The 17,972-nt window shown below is 45.9% G+C and overlaps 1 protein-coding gene across 6 annotated transcripts in view; it reads left to right on the forward strand.

Annotated features, from left to right (window-relative positions):
• The first annotated feature begins 3,415 nt into the window (after window positions 1-3,415).
• The window catches only part of ZBTB17 (zinc finger and BTB domain containing 17), a 28,833-nt gene continuing 14,276 nt past the window's right edge, over window positions 3,416-17,972 (forward strand). For 3 of the 6 annotated variants that reach the window (XM_061383201.1, XM_061383202.1, XM_061383199.1), the window contains exons 1-2: window positions 3,416-3,505; window positions 5,568-5,654. The gene's annotated coding sequence lies outside the window, so the exon portion shown is untranslated. Of the gene's footprint in view, window positions 3,506-3,889; window positions 3,974-4,023; window positions 4,046-5,567; window positions 5,655-8,950; window positions 9,048-17,972 lie in introns of those variants that run through there. The other 3 variants (XM_061383200.1, XM_061383203.1, XM_061383204.1) reach the window with 3 other exon arrangements.

Consider the following 17,972-nt stretch of genomic DNA (forward strand, 5'->3'; position numbering starts at 1 on the left):
AAAATCTGGATTCACCTGACGCTCCCCAGACACATAGGAGATATCTTTCCTTTGGACGCCTCTCACCTGCTTCAAGTGCATGGGTCCATGGGCACCCAGCAGACTGTAGAACATTCTCACCCCAGGAAGCCCCTGGCACCCACTCCCTGTCTGTGGCTCTGCCTCTTTCTGATCCACAGTCGTACAACATGGGAACTTAGGAGGCTTCTGCCTAACATCTGAGGTTTGTCTGGGTTGCAGTGAGTCTTCAGGTGTCCTTTTATACGTGTAAATTCCAACCCCACCCCCACATTGACCTTAATTTTTTTTTTCTTCCCTTTGCCTTGGAATCCTTTGGAATACAGAGCAGCTTCAAACTTGGTGTTCCATGTGGGGCTCAAGTGTAGCTTCTTGGTCAAGTTGGTGGGGTCTTCCAGATTTTTTTTCATTTTCTGCCAGAATCAGTTTTCACACCTGAGCATCCTCTTCGGGCTCCCAGCAGCAACTGAGCAGACTCTGGAGCTGAGCACTATAGCCTACTTGGAGCACCTTTGGGGAAAGATAAGTCGTTTTCTTCTAAATGTAAGAATGGTCAGCCTGAGATTAATGAGCAGGGTGCCTGGGCCCAGTCACGGTGGGGGGTTGCCCAGAAAGGAGAGGCTGGCGCTGTTCTCATGGCTCCAAGAGGGTTGTCTTTTGTAAGTTTTGGGTAATTGCTTTGTGAATTATAAAATCACGTGTCTTAAAAAGCGAGTGAATGTGTGATTATAAACACAGTTAATGTGATTTTTTAATACCTGCAACCACTTGCTCCCCAAACAGTGAGCTGAAATGCAGGTATAACGAACACGTGTCCAGATCCTAACTTTATCCTCATAACTGGAGGCTGGATGTTTAGCCTGCATCTAGCATATTTTACCAATTTCTCTTGTGGATCATTTATCATTAATTCCCTCTGGGGTTTAGATTGATTTTTTTAAAACTTTATTCGTTTTCATCTTCTCAATTGCACTGTCTTTTAGGTCTTTGATTAATTTATGTAACTATTCATTTCTCCACTGTGTACTTTTTGTTGTCATGGTGTAAAAGGTAAAAATAAACATGATGTCCATGCCTCGGGGCAACTAAGCTCGTGCGCCACAGCTATTGAACCTGTGGTCTAGAGCCCAGGAGCTGCAGCTACTGAAGCCTACGAGCCCTAGAGCCTGGGCTCCTCAACAAGAGAAGCCACCTCGATGAGAAGCTCATGCACCACAACAAAGAATAGCTCCCACTTGCTGCAACTAGAGAGAGCCCACCCAGCAACGAAGATCCAGCACAGCCAAATAAATGCATAAACATTAAAAAAAGAAAAACATGATTTCTAAGACTTGAAAAAACAAACACATCATCACAGCAAGTGTCCATGGCTCTAGATTTGGGACTAGACACTGGTTCCAGGCACCAGAATGCTGAGTTTGGCGGCCCCTATCTCATATATACTTCTGAACACTCAGGAAGCTGGAGACAGGCCATCATGCACTGCTGGCTGCAACACCCCACATTTGCATGACCTTTCTTGCCAGCAAAAATTGGCTAACATCAGCAGGCCAATGGCTTCCAAATCTTACTTATTGGCAGAATCTACCTGTACCTGGGATTCTAACTGCTACTGAGTCTGGGAAATAAAATTTTAACTTTTTAGATTCTGAAAGGAATGGATTGCAAGTCTCAATTGACTACATCCAACACAGATGGACTCAGAAGTAGAAACTTCACATGTTTAGTATTGGGAAGACAAGAGGGTTCCTATCAGATTTGCTATTATTATTTTTCCTGTAAAAGAAAGGGTGAAGTCAACTGTTGCTGAGTGTTTTAGTTTCTCTAGTTATTGTGAAGACAGCAGCAGTGAACTGGCCAGACTGACATTTGTTGAAGTCCCTCTTAAGGTTGGAAGCCATGAATTTGTAGAGAACAGTCTGTCCCATTGGGTACTTTCTCCAGTTGTGTTTGGCTCTTTAGGTGTTGGCAAAGGGAAAAAGGAGCAGTTGGATTCACCCAGGGTTGAAATTCTTATGAAATCCACATGACAAAAAGACAAGAGAGCAAAGGAGATCAAGGTTGTTGCAAGGGTGTTGTTAAAATTATGGATCATGAAAATAAACAGGGTCAAAACTGAAGAAAGGAGAATTATTAGGAAATAGAAAAGTCAATGGCCTGGTGGTGCTGAAAAGTTGGAAAGACACCACAGAGGAGCTGGTAAAGTCTGTAAGGCGAATTTTGTTTTCAGGCACCCTCATTTACACACAGGCTAATGGACCACAGCCTTGTCTAACTCAATGAAACTTAAGGCATGCCATGTGGGGCCACCCAAGATGCACGGGTCATGGTGGAGAGGTCTGACACAATGTGGTCCACTGGAGAAGGGAATGGCAAACCACTTCAGTATTCTTGCCTTGAGAACCACATGAACAGTATGAAAAGGCAAAAAGATAGGACACTGAAAGATGAACTCCCCAGGTCGGTAGGTGCCCAATATGCTATTGGAGATATGGTTGGATGGCATCACCGACTCAATGGACATGGGTTTGGGTGGACTCCAAGAGTTGGTGATGGACAGGGAGGCCTGGAGTGCTGAGGTTCATGGGGTTGCAAAGAGTCGGACACGACTGAGCGACTGAACTGAATCCTGCTGCTAAGTCACTTCAGTCGTGTCCGACTCTGTGCGACCCCATAGACTTCAGCCTACCAGGCTCCCCCGTCCCTGGGATTCTCCAGGCAAGAACACTGGAGTGGGTTGCCATTTCCTTCTCCAACGCATGAAAGTGAAAAGTGAAAGTGAAGTCGCTCAGTCATGTCTGACTCTTAGCGACCCCATGGACTGCAGCCTATCAGGCTCCTCCATCCATGGGCTTTCCCAGGCACGAGTACTGGAGTGGGGTGCCATTGCCTTCTCTGGAACTGAATCCTGGATATCCCCTAAACAGGGAAAGGGGTATACGTGTAACTCAGAAGGTAGAAAAACATAACTGTGGTCCTACAGCTTTGATGCCACAACTAGGTTCATTCACATCTCTGCTTCACCACTTGTAAGACGCGTGACAACGGGCAATTCAATTACCCTGAAACTCCGTTTTCCCTTCTTCAGAAGTGGGAGAAAAATATTATCGTATGATGGTGAGAGGACTTGAGATAACGCGCGTAATGTGGTTAACACAGTGCCTGGCACACAGGAAGCGCTGAATACGTAGAAGCTGTTACTTTTACATTTGAAACAGAAAATCAAGGAAAGGTTACAATGAGAGAATTTCTAAGTGCACAGTACTGTTTTACAGAACTTCTGGAGTACTATGCGCATGCGCCAGTCCGCGAACTACGCCTAGGACGGGCACTGCGCATGCGCCGGAAGTTGCAGCCGGGAAGCCAGCGAGGTCGGTTCCGCCCGAGTCTAACATGGCGGCGCCCTTTGTCTGCTCTGAAGTGCCGTCCCCGGCCTTCTCGAGGCCGTGATGCACCTCCTTCTGTGGTGGGGTCCAGGACATGGCAGGTGAGGGTCAGCAAGCACCCGGGGCCGGGGGAGTCCCAGGAGTCGGGCGGAGGCGGCGGAGGATGGGACGCGGCGGGACGCCGGGGACGGTTGTGTGGGGGAGGGGAGGGAAGTGGACTGGGACGGGAACCCGGACTGAGGGGACCCCGCACATGAGGGTGCAGGACAAATGGGTAGGGGGGCGCTGCCCGGCGAGCGGGCGGATAGTGGGCGGGCGGACTGGACTCGCCGTCCCGGCGAGGGAGCGCGAGTCGCCTCCGGGCTGGGTGACACCCCAGCTGGTAGCATCTCCGCCCCCGCTGCCCGGCTGTCACCGCCCCTTGACCCCGCGTGCCGCGGCGGGTGGGCGTTCTGAGGCCGCGAGGTGGCGGGGTGCCAGCGCAGCTCACTTTGGCCGGCGGGGCTGGAGGACACATGCCTGTGAGGGCCTAGAAGGAGTTTGTCGTGGTGGAGACCGATACTGCCCCTGTATGAGATCCCTTCATTCATTCATTCGTTCCACAGACGGTGGTTCAACTCCTGTTGTGTTCAGAGGATAGAGTGAGTGGTTAAAAAGTGTAGGCTGTGGAGCCAAGCAGCCGGATTTGAATCCTGTCTTGGTGCTTGCCAACTGTGTCCTTAGGCACGTTGGTTCCTCGCCTCGTGCCTCGGTTTTCTTATCCTTAAAGCATGGTTGAGAATAAAATCTGCCTCCTAAAACGATTATAAAGGTTAAATGAGGTAATCGGTGTAAAGTGCTAAGAAGGCCTGCTGGCACAAAGTAAATGCTGTGTTTGCTTGTTGCTGTTATTTTTTGTATAATCATCATCACCCAAAGCTCAGAAACTCAAGTGGGAGACATACTGCAATGTAGGCAATTCTGATATGATGGAAAAAAAGCAGAAAACACTGGAAACACTGAGTAGAGGCACCTCACTCAGTTTAGGCAAATCCAGGAAGGCTTCTGTTCCCCAGGAAACAGAACTGGAGGATTCTTGGAGAGTGCAGGCAGAGAAGGGGAAGAGTGTTCTCAGCTGAAGATGGAAGGTGTGAGAAAGCTGCCTAGGGACAGAGATGAAAGACAGTAGTGTATGGTTTGGTCCTCCGGGGTCTTGTTTGGGGAGGGAAAGCAGCCATGGGGCAAGAGGCATCCTTAGTTCCCCAACCACGGATCCTGTAGTGGAATCTCCCCTAGGGAAGTTTTTAAACCTAGCTGTGGACTTGCAATTTTAGTTAATGAGAACACATTTAAGAATCAGATTTGTGGATTAGAAAGATCATGCTAGTGAAGACTGTATTAAAGGGAATGGGCCTGGAGGCCAGTTAAGAGGCTACTAGAACTGTGGAGGTGAGAGATGACCATGGCCTTGAGTTAGATAAGAGGCAGAAGGTGGGGAGAGATGTGTTGGCGGTAGACTTAACCAAAGTTGGTGATGACTTAGATGGGGGATTTAGGGGCTGGGGGAGAGGTCAGGGTTGGCTCTGAATTTTTGACTGGTGGATGGCGATGCTGCTCAGTGGGATAGGGAACAGGATAGGGAGGGGATTTAAGGAGAGAAGATATATTTTGTTTTGAATATGTCTGTGGTTAGTGCCTGTAAAACTTTCAAGTGGAACTGTCCATTGGTGATCTAGCATCCATCAAAAGTCATGACAGTTATGGGAAGGGATGTGTCACCTGGGTGAGGGTCTGGAGTGAGAAGCATGGTTTCTGGGACATCCCTGGGGAATGCTAGTGCAGTAAGACTACTTGGGCACAGCCTCATTGCTTTTGCTTATCAATCTTGTGTTATGTCTTTTGATCAGCAGGCTTTCCCGAGTGTAGGGGGCTTTCCTGAGTGTAGGGGGCTTTCCTGAGAGTAGGGACTGGGACTAGGTTTATTCATCTTTGTGTCCCAGCTGTCCAGCACAGGGTCTGGCCTGCAGCAGCCCAGTCACAATCCAGTGTAACATTTATTGAGCACTGCCTTTGTGCCAGACTTAGTGCTCAGTGCTCTGTATTTGCCTGTATTTGGTGGATACAAGAGCAGCTCTTAGAATCCTGCAGGTTCTCATCAGATTTTCTGTTTGGTCTTTGATTCAGGTAATGAGCTGGAGGAGGAGAGCCAAGCTGGAGTTTCCCCAGACAAACTGTTGGAACAGAGTAGCCTGGGCTACTTGGAAATCTGAGGTAAGTTTGTTAAGACTCAAAGATGAAACAATCCAGGAGGTCAGTTTGTCCTTCTTCTCTAGGCACAGCGTGCTTCAACTCACCCTTTTGAGACAACTTTTTCTTTAAAAGTGTATAGTAATGACAAAATCCTAGTTAGTTTGGTTAGGAGAATGTTGATAACATTGTTGTCATTTTACTGACAAAGATCATGCTAGATTAATCCCTGGGCAGCGTTCACACCTTGTTTTAATTAAGTACAATCTAAAATGCTCCAAAATGTAGTGGCTGAAAGGAAATAGAAGTTTATTCCTGTCCCTTAACAGTCTGGGAGTAGGCAGTCCAGAACTGTGAGAGTAGCTCAGTCTGTTCTGCAGTCATCCAGAAGCAGGGTTCCATTGATCATGTGGCTCTCCTTGCTCAAAGGCTTCCATCTCATGGACTGAGCAGGCTGCTCTGGATCCTGCCATTGTGTATGCATTCCATATGGCAGAGAGGGAAAGACAGAGTAGGGAGCACATACCCATTCCTTTTAAGGTTCTAATGTTTAAAGATACATATTTTTGTACAATGGGTCTCCAAACCCCAGCCTCTGGTGTACAACCCAAGGAGGAATCAGGACTGTTCCAATGCTGGAGGGAAGGCTGGCTGAGAGAACCTGTTCTGTTCCCAGCGTGACTGGATTGCTGCCTCTGATGGTTAGGCCTGAGGGAAGGCCACTCACTGTTGGAACAGGGTGGGGTATGTTCCCTGGCCCCCTGGCCCCCTGGCCCCCTGGCCCCCTAAGGCAGGCTCCTCTGGCTTTGGATCGTTCGTGTTGCTTGGGTCCAGGGAGTCCAGGCTTGCTTACACAGTCACTGTTTTTTGTGCCTGCTGTGTCAGACACTGCACTGGGGGCTCAGGGTGTGCATATGAGGGAGATGGATCCCGGGATCAAGGCGCTCTTAGCCACATGGGTAATCACAGTATGGGCTTCCTAGGTGGCTCAGTGGTAAAGAATCCACCTGCCAATGCAGGAGACATGGGATCAATCCCTGGGTCAGGAAGATCCTCTGGAGAAGGAGATGGCAATACTACTCCAGGATTCCTGCCTGGAGAATCCCATGGACAGAGGAGCTTGGCGGGCTACAGTCCATGGGGTTGCAAAGAGTCAGACACAACAGAGCAACTAGACAACAAAAAACAGAATTTCTGGGTTATGGGGTGCTGGTTAGAAGCATGAACTTCTAAGTCAAAGATACTTGAGCCTAACATACCTGGTCCTTACACTTACTAGCTGTGTGCCTTTGGACAGAGTACTTGACCTCTCTAAGCCTCCGTTTCCTCGGGTTTGTAGTGGGAATAATGATGACCTCACGCCAGCTTTATTGGGTGGAATTATTAATGAGGTAATGCATGTAAAATGCTTTATCTAGTCTTTGAGTCCACAGTTGGTATCTAGTGTTACTATGTGTTAATTAGGAGAGGATGACCTAACAACAACCTCCTACGAGGGTCAAGAAAGTGCAGAGTTGAGGAAGAAAAAAATGCGTAGTATAGGAAAGTAAGTGACCCTCTTATGTCTGACCCGGTTCCTGTTCCAGATGACTGTTAACCGTGTCTGCGTGTCCTTGTGCCCGGGCCCTTCTTTGCACATGCATGCCTGTATGTATATATAGGAAAGACATTTTAAAGTGTCAGGTGGCTTGATTTTGTTGCACGAAAACTGAGCCTTCAGTCTAGAATGCCAAAAGGGCAGCCTCTGTGGGCAGAGCTCCAGTTTGAACAGTTTGCCACAAAAAAGACCAGGTGTCCACTCTCTACTGCCCTGGAATTCCCCCAGGGATGGTGCCACACGGATGGCTCAAAGGTTCTCAGACCTGGTGTCTGGCAGGGTAACGGACACCACCAAAGGGCAGGACTCCAACCTCACAGGAAGCAAAAAACTCCCAAGTACATTTTGTGCACAAAGCATATTGTCCTAGAGACCATGATTTACCAAAATCTACTTCTTCTGCCAGCCACATTTTTAAATGATTGAAATAATAGAGGTCACAAAGAGTAGGCGTTTTAGCACCAAGTGCTTTTAGCAGTTGCTCCACGTGTATGTTCAGTGTCAGCATAGGTGTCTGGCACTCTTAGAGGTCCTCATGGCTATCAGTAGCTTAACAGTCTGAGGGCTACCTACGGTTGACCTCAGTGATGTAGTCACAGATGCATACAGAAAGCCAGGGCTCTTACATTCACACCTGCTTGTTAGGAATTGGAGAGATCAGCCTTGAGCTTCAAAGGAAGGAAGCGGAGGGCATGGTTAGAGTTGAGAGTTGCTCACTCGTTTCTAAAGAGCAGCATGCAGAGCCTCAGAGGTGGCAGTTCCTGCTGAGAGTCTGGACCCAGCCTGAAAGCAGCCTTGGTGGGTTCATTGTCACATCAAAAATGTACTCAGCTTCTGGTCTTAAAAGGTCTGGCAGTAGAACCTGTTCCCCCTACCCCACCCACCCCACTTCCTCTCCTGACCTGATTCATTTAAGCAGTACCTTTCCTGTCCTGAGTGGAAGGCTCCAGGGCCCAGTGGGAAGTTGTCTCCAGCTCAGGAGCCTGGGTGGTGAAGCATTTCTCATTTCTGTAGTCTCAGGGCTGGGTGGGCCCCTGTCAGGGACTTTCCTGGTTGAGTGTAACTCAAGTCAGCTGCCCAAGTTAATGCTTCAAATCATGGCTTAAAGTCAGAAATAACATTGTTTAATTTTGTAAGTTGTCTTGTTAAACATTGAATAGATACAAAAGAATATATACCACCTGAAGGATAAGCATACAAGGAACACCCATATACCCATCACCTCCTTGACACTAAAGAATGTTCCCATTACCTTTGAAGTGCCCCTCCCTGATCCTGTCCCAGTCCCAGCCCAGCGTAATCACTGGATTTGGCTTTTACTGTGTTCATGCTTTGCTTTTCTTTTTTCTTTTGGTGTTTTTTCTTTTTTGGCCCCATGGCTTGTGGGATCTTAGTTCCCTGACCAGGGATTGAATCCAGGCCATAGCGCTGCAAGTGCGAAGTCTTAACCACTGGATCGCCAGGGAATTCCCATCTCTTGCTTTTCTTTATAGTTTTACCGCATGTGTTTGTGGTGCTAAACAATGTCATTATTTAATTTTGCCTGATTTTGGACTCAGTACATCATCTTGTTTTTCTCAGTGATCTAAATTTTTTGCTTAACACATGTTCTTGAGGTTAATCCGTGTTGCATATAGGTGTGTTTAGTTTTCACTGGTGAGTTGTGTCCTGTTGTATGAGAATTTACGCATCCTTTCTATTGTTGATGGACGTTTGTTTTCAGTATTTTGCTGAGACAGACAGTGATACTGTGACCGTTCCTGGGGCACGTGTGTGCAGCCTGTCAGGATACACCCCATGGAGGAGGACTGAATCCTAGGGTATGTGCATCTTCAGTTTGACTAAATACAGTAATACCAAGTTGTTTCCAGAGTGGTTTCCCCAGTTTACTCAGCTGACAATTCTGCCTGCTTCACATCCTCCGAACAATGGTATCATCAGATTTAAAACTTTTTACTAATCTGTTGGAAGCTCAGTGATACCTCACGTGGTTTTGATTTGCATCTTCATGGATTTTAGTGGGTTGAGCATCTCTTCATGCACTAATGGATCATTCAGCTTTCAGCTTCTCTGAAAAAATGGCTTAAACCTTTTTGCTCATTGTTTTATTGAGTTGTCTTTTTATTATATGGAGACTTTTTTTCTCCCTTTTTTTTGTTTTGATATTAATCTTTTGTCAGTTAGATGTGTTGAAACTATCCACTTCCAGTTTGTGGCTTGTCTTGTCACTCTAGTTTTTTTAATGAACAGAAATTCTTAGTTTTAATGTCATTTATTAACTTTTTCTTAATAGTTTGCACTTATTTCTTTTTAAGAACTTCCTCCCTGCTTCAAGTTTATAAAGATATTTCCCCATGTATTGTCTTCCAAATGTTTTATGATTCTTAACCTTTTACTCTAAAGTCTTTAGTCTGTTCATAATAATTTTTGTATATGGTTTGAGATAGGAGATAATTTTTTCCTTTTTTTAAATAAGCACATCAGATTAAGCCTGTACTATGTATTGAAAAATACATTGCTTTTTTGTGGATCTTTAAAGTCACCAGTAACCACTATCATACATCAAGTGTCCACACACGTGTGGGTCTATTTCTGGGCTCTTCACCATCTCTCTCTGTCTGTGTGCCAATATCCCACCGATTTAATTTCTCAGTTCTTTTACTTTTTTCTATTTTTTGTTTATTTATTTGGCTGCACCAGGTCTTAGATGCAGCGCACAGAATCTCTGATCTTCTAGTTGTGGCACACGGGATCTTTACTTGCAGCTTACAAACTCTTAGTTACAGCATGTGGGATCTAGTTCCCTGATGAAGGATTGAACCCAGGTTCCCTGCATTGGGAGCGGGAGTCTTAAGCCACTGGGCCACCAGGAAAGTCCCTCTCAGTTCTTATATAACAATTCTTGGTATCTGGTAAGGTTTTGGCTTTCTACTGTCTTCATTTTGGATTATGTTTATCAAATTCCATAAAAATTGTTGGAGTCTTTTATTAGAATCACTTTGAATTTTATTAGAATTGAATTTATTACATGTCAGATTGGATAGAGGTGATGTTTATATGACATTGATCTTCTGATTCATGAACATGGCATATCTCTCAATTTACATGACTTGCCAGTTTCTGATTTTGTGAAGTGAAGTTCGCTCAGTTGTGTCCGACTCTTTGCAACCCCATGAACTATACAGTCCACGGAATTCTCCAGGCCAGAATACTGGAGTCGGTAGCCATTCCCTTCCCCAGGCAATCTTTCCAACCCAGGGATCAAACCCAGGTCTCCCGCATTGCAGGTGGATTCTTTACCAGCTAAGCCCCAAGGGAAGCCCAAGAATACTGGAGTGGGTAGCCTATCCCTTCTCCAGCAGATCTTCCTGACCCAGGAATCAAAACGGGGTCTCCTGCATAGCAGGTAGATTCTTTATCAACTGAGCTACCAGGGAAACTTTAGTCAGTGTCTTTGCACTTTTCTCCCAAGCAGTTAGGGCCTTATCACACTTTAGTTCCTGATACTCCCTCCTCAGCTTTTATTCCATGGGTGTGTAGTTTGGCTCTTTTATGTTTTGGTTGTGCTGGGTCTTGGCTGCTGCATGGACTCTCTCTGGTTGTGGTGAGCAGGGGTTGCTCTTCCTGTGGCCGCTTCTGTTGCTGCTGCGCGCAGGCACTAGGCCCATGAGCTAAGTCATTGTGGTGCCCCGGCTCAGCTGCTCTGTGGCATGTGGGGTCTTCCCAGACTGGGGATCGAACCGGTGACTCTTGCATTGCCAGACAGATTCTTGACTACTGGACCACCAGGGAAGACCCTAGATACACTTATTTCTTATTTACTATTTTAGTTGGTCCTCCCTCCTTGCATCAAATACTTTCATTTTGGGATCACTTTTTATCTACCTTCATGTATCTTTTACAGTGTATGACTTTGGGCTGTAGTCCATGGGGGGCCATCTAGTGGTTACAGACTCTCCCAGAGGAATTGTACACCTCTCCATCTGGTGCCTTGATTTGATATGGGCTGTTTTCTGTGCCATTTTCTTTCCACTAAGATATAACCCTTTGGGACCCAGCTTTATTCTGGAGGGACCTCCCTTTTTGGGGACAGGGGGAGAACTTGAGCTTGCCCAGTTCTGCAGATGCCCTTGCTGCTCACCCTCAAAGCTCCGCTTGCTATCTGAATTCCAGCCTTTGCTTAAGTTTGTTTGACCTGTCAGTCTTCCTTGTTGATTTGCCAGTTCTTTGATGCATTTTAACAGATGTCATACAGTTTTTCTTCAGCATTTGTAGCCCTGTGTCGTGAGAGTCAGTCGGGGTACCTGGTATGCTGTGTTGTTGTTTACTTGCTAATTTATGTCTGACTCTTTTATGACCCCATGTACTGCCTGCCAGGCTCCTGTGTCCATGGGATTTCCCCAGCAAGAATATTGGGGTGAGTTGCTATTTTCCTTCTCCAGGGGATCTTCTTGACCCAGGGAGCAAACCCAGGTCTCCTGCGTTGGCAGGTGGATTCTTTACCACTGAGCCATCAGGGAAGCCCCTACCTGGTGTGCCATGCTTTCAGAAATTAAGATGCTTCAGAGTTTCAATTTTATGTTTCATTTGGCAGTTGCAAACTGAAGATCAGAACTAAGACTTAACACCACTCATTTCTGACTTTTTGAAAAAATATATAGCATGTTTTGTAACACTAATTAGTGTAAAGAAAGGGAGTTGCCAGTTAATGGCCGAGAATTTGCCCTTTTGGGACAGACTGAGGATCCAGTGAATGAAGAGTTCCGTGTGTGTCCATGGGCGTTTTGTCCCTGTTTAAAGTGAAAAGAGCACACCTCAGAGAGTGTGGTGGGCTTTGGCCTTGGATCCGGGCCATGTCATTGAGACCTGGGTGGAATGACAACTTCTCTAAGCCTTATTTTGCTCATCTGCACAGTGAGGGTGATCATATTACTACTCTCCCAAAGAATTAGTGTGAACATTTGATGAGGCTGTATATGTAGGAAACACTCTGCAGGCAGGTTGCCCCGGCAGCTATTCCAGTTTCTCCCCAGTGGCTGCTGTTGGACTTGTGCGCCCCACGTGTCACTGCCCTTGGGAAATAGCGAGCCAAGTATTTCTCTTGCCAGTAACCTCCCCTCAAGTGTTCAGCATAGTGGGACTTATTATTAGCACAGCTCTGTTTTCTCTGGACCCAGTCCCACAGTCCTTTACCAGGAGTCACTATTTCCTTACAGCTGGGTAATACCCCATCAGGCTGGGAAATCGTAGCCTCCGCATGGTGGGCTCTCTGGTCAGTTACTCATATCTAGGCATTTTTAATTTGTACCTAACCGATGAGCACATTTAGAATCTGCATTGGTGTTGACAGGCTGCAGCCTGACACAGTGTACCACTTTCTGCTCCTGCTCGCTGGGGACATGCTCTGGACCAGAGTAGAAACTCAGTCTTTTCGATCTTTGCCACCATTTGTGAATTTCCTGTTCATTTCTTTGGCTTGTTTTTCTGTTAGAAGATTTTTTTCTTGCTGTCTAATTTTTAATAACAGCTTTATTGAGATAGTCACATACCATACAATTCACCTATTTTAAGTGCACAATTCAGTGGCTTTTAGTTTATTCACAGAGTTGTGCAACTGTCACAACCAGAACATTGTCATCATCCCCAGGAGACACCTGCCACCCATTAGCAGTCATTCCCCATTTACCTCTGTCTCCCCCAGCCCAAAGCAACCATTTCTATCATTATGGATTTGCGTATTCTAGGCATTTTGTATAAATGGAATCATGCATTTTAGTCTTTTGTGTCTGGCTTCTTTCACATAGCACGATATTTTCAAGGTCCAATTCAAATTGTAGCACGTATCAGTACTTTCTTATTATCAAATAATTTTCTGCATGCTGCATTTTATTTACTTATTCATTAGTTGATGGACATTTGGACTGTTGTGACCTTTTTTAAAAAGTTAATTTTTGACTGTGCTAAGTCTTCGTGGCTGCACGTGGCTTCCTCTGGTTGCAGCGAGCAGGGACTGCTCTGTAGTTGCTGTGCAGGCTCCTCATTGCAGCGGCTTCTCCTGTGGCGCATGGGCTCTGGGACATGTGGGCTTCAGGAGTTGCAGCACATGGGCTCCGTAGTTGTGGTGCACAGGCTTGGCGGTCCCACAGCATGTGTAATCTTTCTAGACCAGAGAGCGAACCTGTGTCCCCTGCATTGGCAGGTGGATTCTTGACCTCTGGATGACCAGGGAAGTCCTGCTTTGACCTTTTGACTGTTCTGAATAATGCTGCTGTGAACATTTGTCTACAAGCTTTGTGTGGACATATGTTTTCATTTGATTAAAGTTCTTTATATTTTGGGACTGCTAACCCTTATTTCCCATATAGGCTGTAAATATTTTCCCCCCAGTTTATATTTGCATTTGGGAAGTTGAGAATATAAGGGTAGAAATGTGAATGAGACAGAACATTTAGGTTTCTGACCTGTCTTTCATGCCCTTAAGAATTAAGTTCGGGTACCGTCGCTTTCTCATCATGGTCCCATTAAGTGGCCCCTTGGGACTGACCTGCTTCCTTACATGGCCTTGCAGGTGCTCTGTCTGTCTCTCTTTCTGTGTCTCTATCTGTCTCTTGCCCTGCCTGCCCTCAGACCAGCAACCAGGCAGTGCTTAGGGTGGTTTCTAAGTTTCTCTCAGAAGCTTGCACTTCAAAAGGGGCTGGCTGAAAAACCACCAGGGTTGCAAGTCATTCGTTAAAAGGCTTCCAGCAGCTTTGCTGATTCATGCTGCTGCAGGTGCTGGGTGGAGGGGCAGGAGGCCGGCTGCACTGTTTCTTCAGGGCCAGCTCGGGGTGAGCTGCTTCTTATCCTCCCAGGGCTGCAGTCCAAACATCGCTGTCTTCTGGAGCAGCACTCAGCATCTGCATCTGAGGAGCCTAACAGTTTGAAGAAATCCTTAGAAGTAGAGGCACTGAATTCTTGGCCACTTTTTGTCCAGGCCTGTCTTAAGTTTTTGAGGTGTCTGAAAATACTTCTCTAAAATATCCTTACTCTTAGTTTTTCCCAGTCAAGTTTTACCAAATATTAACTTCAGTTTAATCCTATATGGAATAGTGAATGTACAGTTTGAGGTCAGCTTATATAGGTCATAGATATTAGTATATAGTTCATAGTTGATGTTCATGTCACCTTTCCCTTCTCCAGGGGATCTTCCCAACCCAGGGACTGAACCCGGGTCTCCCACATTGCAGGTGGATTCTTTACCAGCTGAGCCACAAGGGAAGCCCAAGAATACTGGAGTGGGTAGCGTATCCCTTTTCCAGTGGATCTTCCTGACCCAGGAATCATACTAGAGTCTCCTGAGTTGCAGGCGGATTCTTTACCAACTGAGCTGTCAGGGAAGTCCAAGTATATAGTTCATAGTTGATGTTCATGTCCTATATGGTTCCTGTTCCTAGTTGGAAATCTTATTTCCAATATAAGTAAAGTTTTAGATTAAAAAAAAAAAAAAAACTAGGTGCTAGGTAAATATGTCATTTTTATTGTCATTCACATGGTATCTGTTATACTTCAAATGCATGCATTTGTAATCTTCAGTCTTATTAATGAAATCATTTACTCAACATTTATTAAATCTGAACAGTAGAAGGGACCTTCGAAGTCACTAATCCTAATGAGAAAACAAACCCAGAAAAAGTCAGTCACATGAAAATCACGTGTTACATTGGTACATACATCTACCTCCTAGTAATTATTGGATTGAATACTGGAGTGGGTTGCCATTTCCTTCTCCAGGGGATCTTCCCGACCCAGGGATTGAACCCAGGTCTCCTTCATTGCAGGCAGACGCTTTAACCTCTGAGCCACCACAGAAGTCCAGTAATTATTAATAGTATTCAACTTACTTCTTTCTTTATTTTGGATTCTTGGTCTTAACTAGTATCATGGGACGACTAATCCTTACTTTGGAATTGTTATGTTTTATCTTCTTTCTCGATGAAAGCTGCTTTGCTCCTCCAAAATCATCATGTTCTTTGTAGAAAACAAGGTGGCTTTTGTTGTTAAGTACAAAGTACCTGTGCCTTGCCTTCTGGTTACTATTGAGTAGAAGAAGTATTGCAGTTTGCAGGGCCCTTTTCTGATCTTTTTTCAGGTTGAAGCTTTATCTCTCATGGGTACCTGGCTTACTGATGAGATTTTACATCCATTTTTGTTTTTATTATTTTAAATTTATTTAAAAAAATTTTTATTTGGCTGCGCCGAGTCTTAATTGAAGCACACAGGATGTTTTATTGCAGCATGCAAATTGTTAGTTGTGGCATGTGTGATCTAGTTCCCTGACCAGGGATCAAACTTGGCCCCCTGCATTGGGAGCACGGAATCTTAGCTACTAGACCACCAGGGAAGTCCCTATGTCCGTTTTTAGACAATAGGGAAGGGAGGCGAGCGTTGCGTTCCCCGCTTTCCTGTTACAGATTGATGTTGCTGGCCTGGGTTTATGTATAATAACAGTGATGGCCAACAGCAGCTTTGTGAAGTGGACACTTTTAGTACCATCCCTGTTTCACAGAAAGGAAACTGAGGTGCAGAGATTTAAGTAGTCTTGCCTGAGGGACTTGACTAGCTTTGGCTGGATTCCAAGGCAGGAGTTCTAACCGGGTCGGTGGAGCCAGCTCCCTGAAGTCGCGTGCTGAATTGTGTGTGTGACTCCCGGGAGAGGCCTTCAGGGCCGTCGCAGAGTCAGAGGGGTTCATCCGAGTCTGGAAAAGGCCACCAGCTGCTCTTCTTGGGGATTTTCCATTTTGTCCCTTTAAGGAATTTTTGCTTATCAAGTTTTCCCAAGTGATACAGTCTTTGTGCAAATTACCATAATGTTCCATTTCCCTTATGAGAAATTTTTTGCTTTTGAGAAGTTTTCAGTCACCAGGTCTTGCAGAAAATGTCTGAAAGGTTATGGTTAAGAGAAAGTGAAGAAGCTCTGATTTTGTGGACATTTTTTTTCTCTCTTTTCTTCTTTCTCCACTCCTTCCGTCTGTGTTTTACTTTCTCGGTTTTAATATTTTAATCGATAACATTCACAAGTGGTAAAATAAAACAGAAAAACCCTGACAGGATGCAAGAGTGAAGAGTGTAACTCCTTTCCATCCTTCCCCTGCTGCTGTGAGGGCATCTCCGTTACCAGGTTCTTGTACGTCCCTCCAGAGTTGTGGGCATTTTCTTTGAAATGTGAGTAAGAGGTCGGAATTCTCAGCCTGGGATGTGGTGGTGGACAAATAGCATGGCCCAGCTTCTCCCGGGCAGGGTTGGGTACTAAATGGTAAGGGATGCTGAGATACTTAAAGCTTTCAAAGGATGCTGATATTCAACAGGAGGACTGCTTGCACATGCTGCTCAGCAAGACCCACAGTGAGTGTGTTGGGTTCTGGGCACCAGTCAGCCTCATCTGGCGCCAGCCTGGGGGTAACACTGCCCCATTCCTCATGTCCTGCGGGACCAGCGCTGCAGGAATTCCTGAGTTGTTTTTCTGCTTCTGCTCTTGCCCTTTCGGCCGCTCCACACTCATGCAGCCAGAGTGACCTTTCAGAAATGTGAGTCTAACTGTGGCCCTCTTGCTTAAATCTGGCATGACCCCCATGGGCTGGGGATGAGGCTGAGTCCTGGCGTGACGGGCGTGGCCTCCAGCCTGTCCCTCCACCTGCATTTCTCACCACTCTCTCTACTTGCTTTCCCCTCACTAATCCTTTACTCCCACCATCAATTCCTCACCTCGGTAAATGACACCACCACTTGGCCAGTTTCTCAGGCTAAAAATTTTGGTGTCATCCTTGACTCCTTTCTTTTCTCAGAACCGACATCTTACTTGGTCAGCCTTTCTGTTGGCGTCACCAAGACATATCCCTAATCCGACTACTTCTCACCTTTCCGCCTACACCTTGTTGGAGGCCACCTTCCTCTCTGGCTTCTCTCCTGGTGTTCGTGTGTCCATCACACTTACCTCCTTGTAGTCACTCTTCTGTTCTCAGCCTCACCGCACCCCCAGGGCATACTAGCCTACTTAGAAGGAACTCCAAAGCCTGACTTGCCTCTGAAACCCTGGGCGATCTCAGCCTCTGCTGTTGCCAACCTTGGTGCCTCTCACCCTCCTGCTCCCTTCCCCTTTTCAGGCGCTCTGGCCCCTTTGGCCAAGTAACGTCTGTCTCCAGACCTTTGCTTTTGCCCTTCCTTATGTCTGTAATTGTCCCCAGGCTTATGGTGGCATGGCTCGCTCTTCACTTCATCCAGGTCTTTGCTTCAATGTCACCTCCTCAGAGAGCTCCTCCTTGACCCTTTACTGGTTAATAGCCTCGGCTTTCTTTGGTTTTCTTCACAGCACTGAGTATGTGACATTATGTAGTGTATTGATTTATTATCTGTCTTCCCCACTAGGCTCAAAGTGGGAATACTGCCCCTAAGGTGAGCACAGAGTAAGCACTCATTAAATGTGTGTGTGATTGTTTAGTCTCTGTTTATATCTGTTTCCTGATTTATGGATGGAGGACCCCAGAGGGGAGTACAGTAAGTATATGGGCAGCTGTATCGCACCACAGAGCTTCTGTATTTTAGGGGAGATTTCTCATTCACACGCATAGAACTGATTCTCAAATACATATTGCTGCTGTTGTGATTAAAAGACTGTGATTAAGAGTTCACTTTTCATAGTGGCTTTATCTGTTAGTTTTTCAGTAGCAAGCACCAAAAGTACAATGATCATTTTGTAAGGGTCCACACAA

Source organism: Bos javanicus, chromosome 16 (assembly GCF_032452875.1).
Source record: "Bos javanicus breed banteng chromosome 16, ARS-OSU_banteng_1.0, whole genome shotgun sequence".
NCBI classification, from domain to species: Eukaryota; Metazoa; Chordata; class Mammalia; order Artiodactyla; family Bovidae; genus Bos; species Bos javanicus.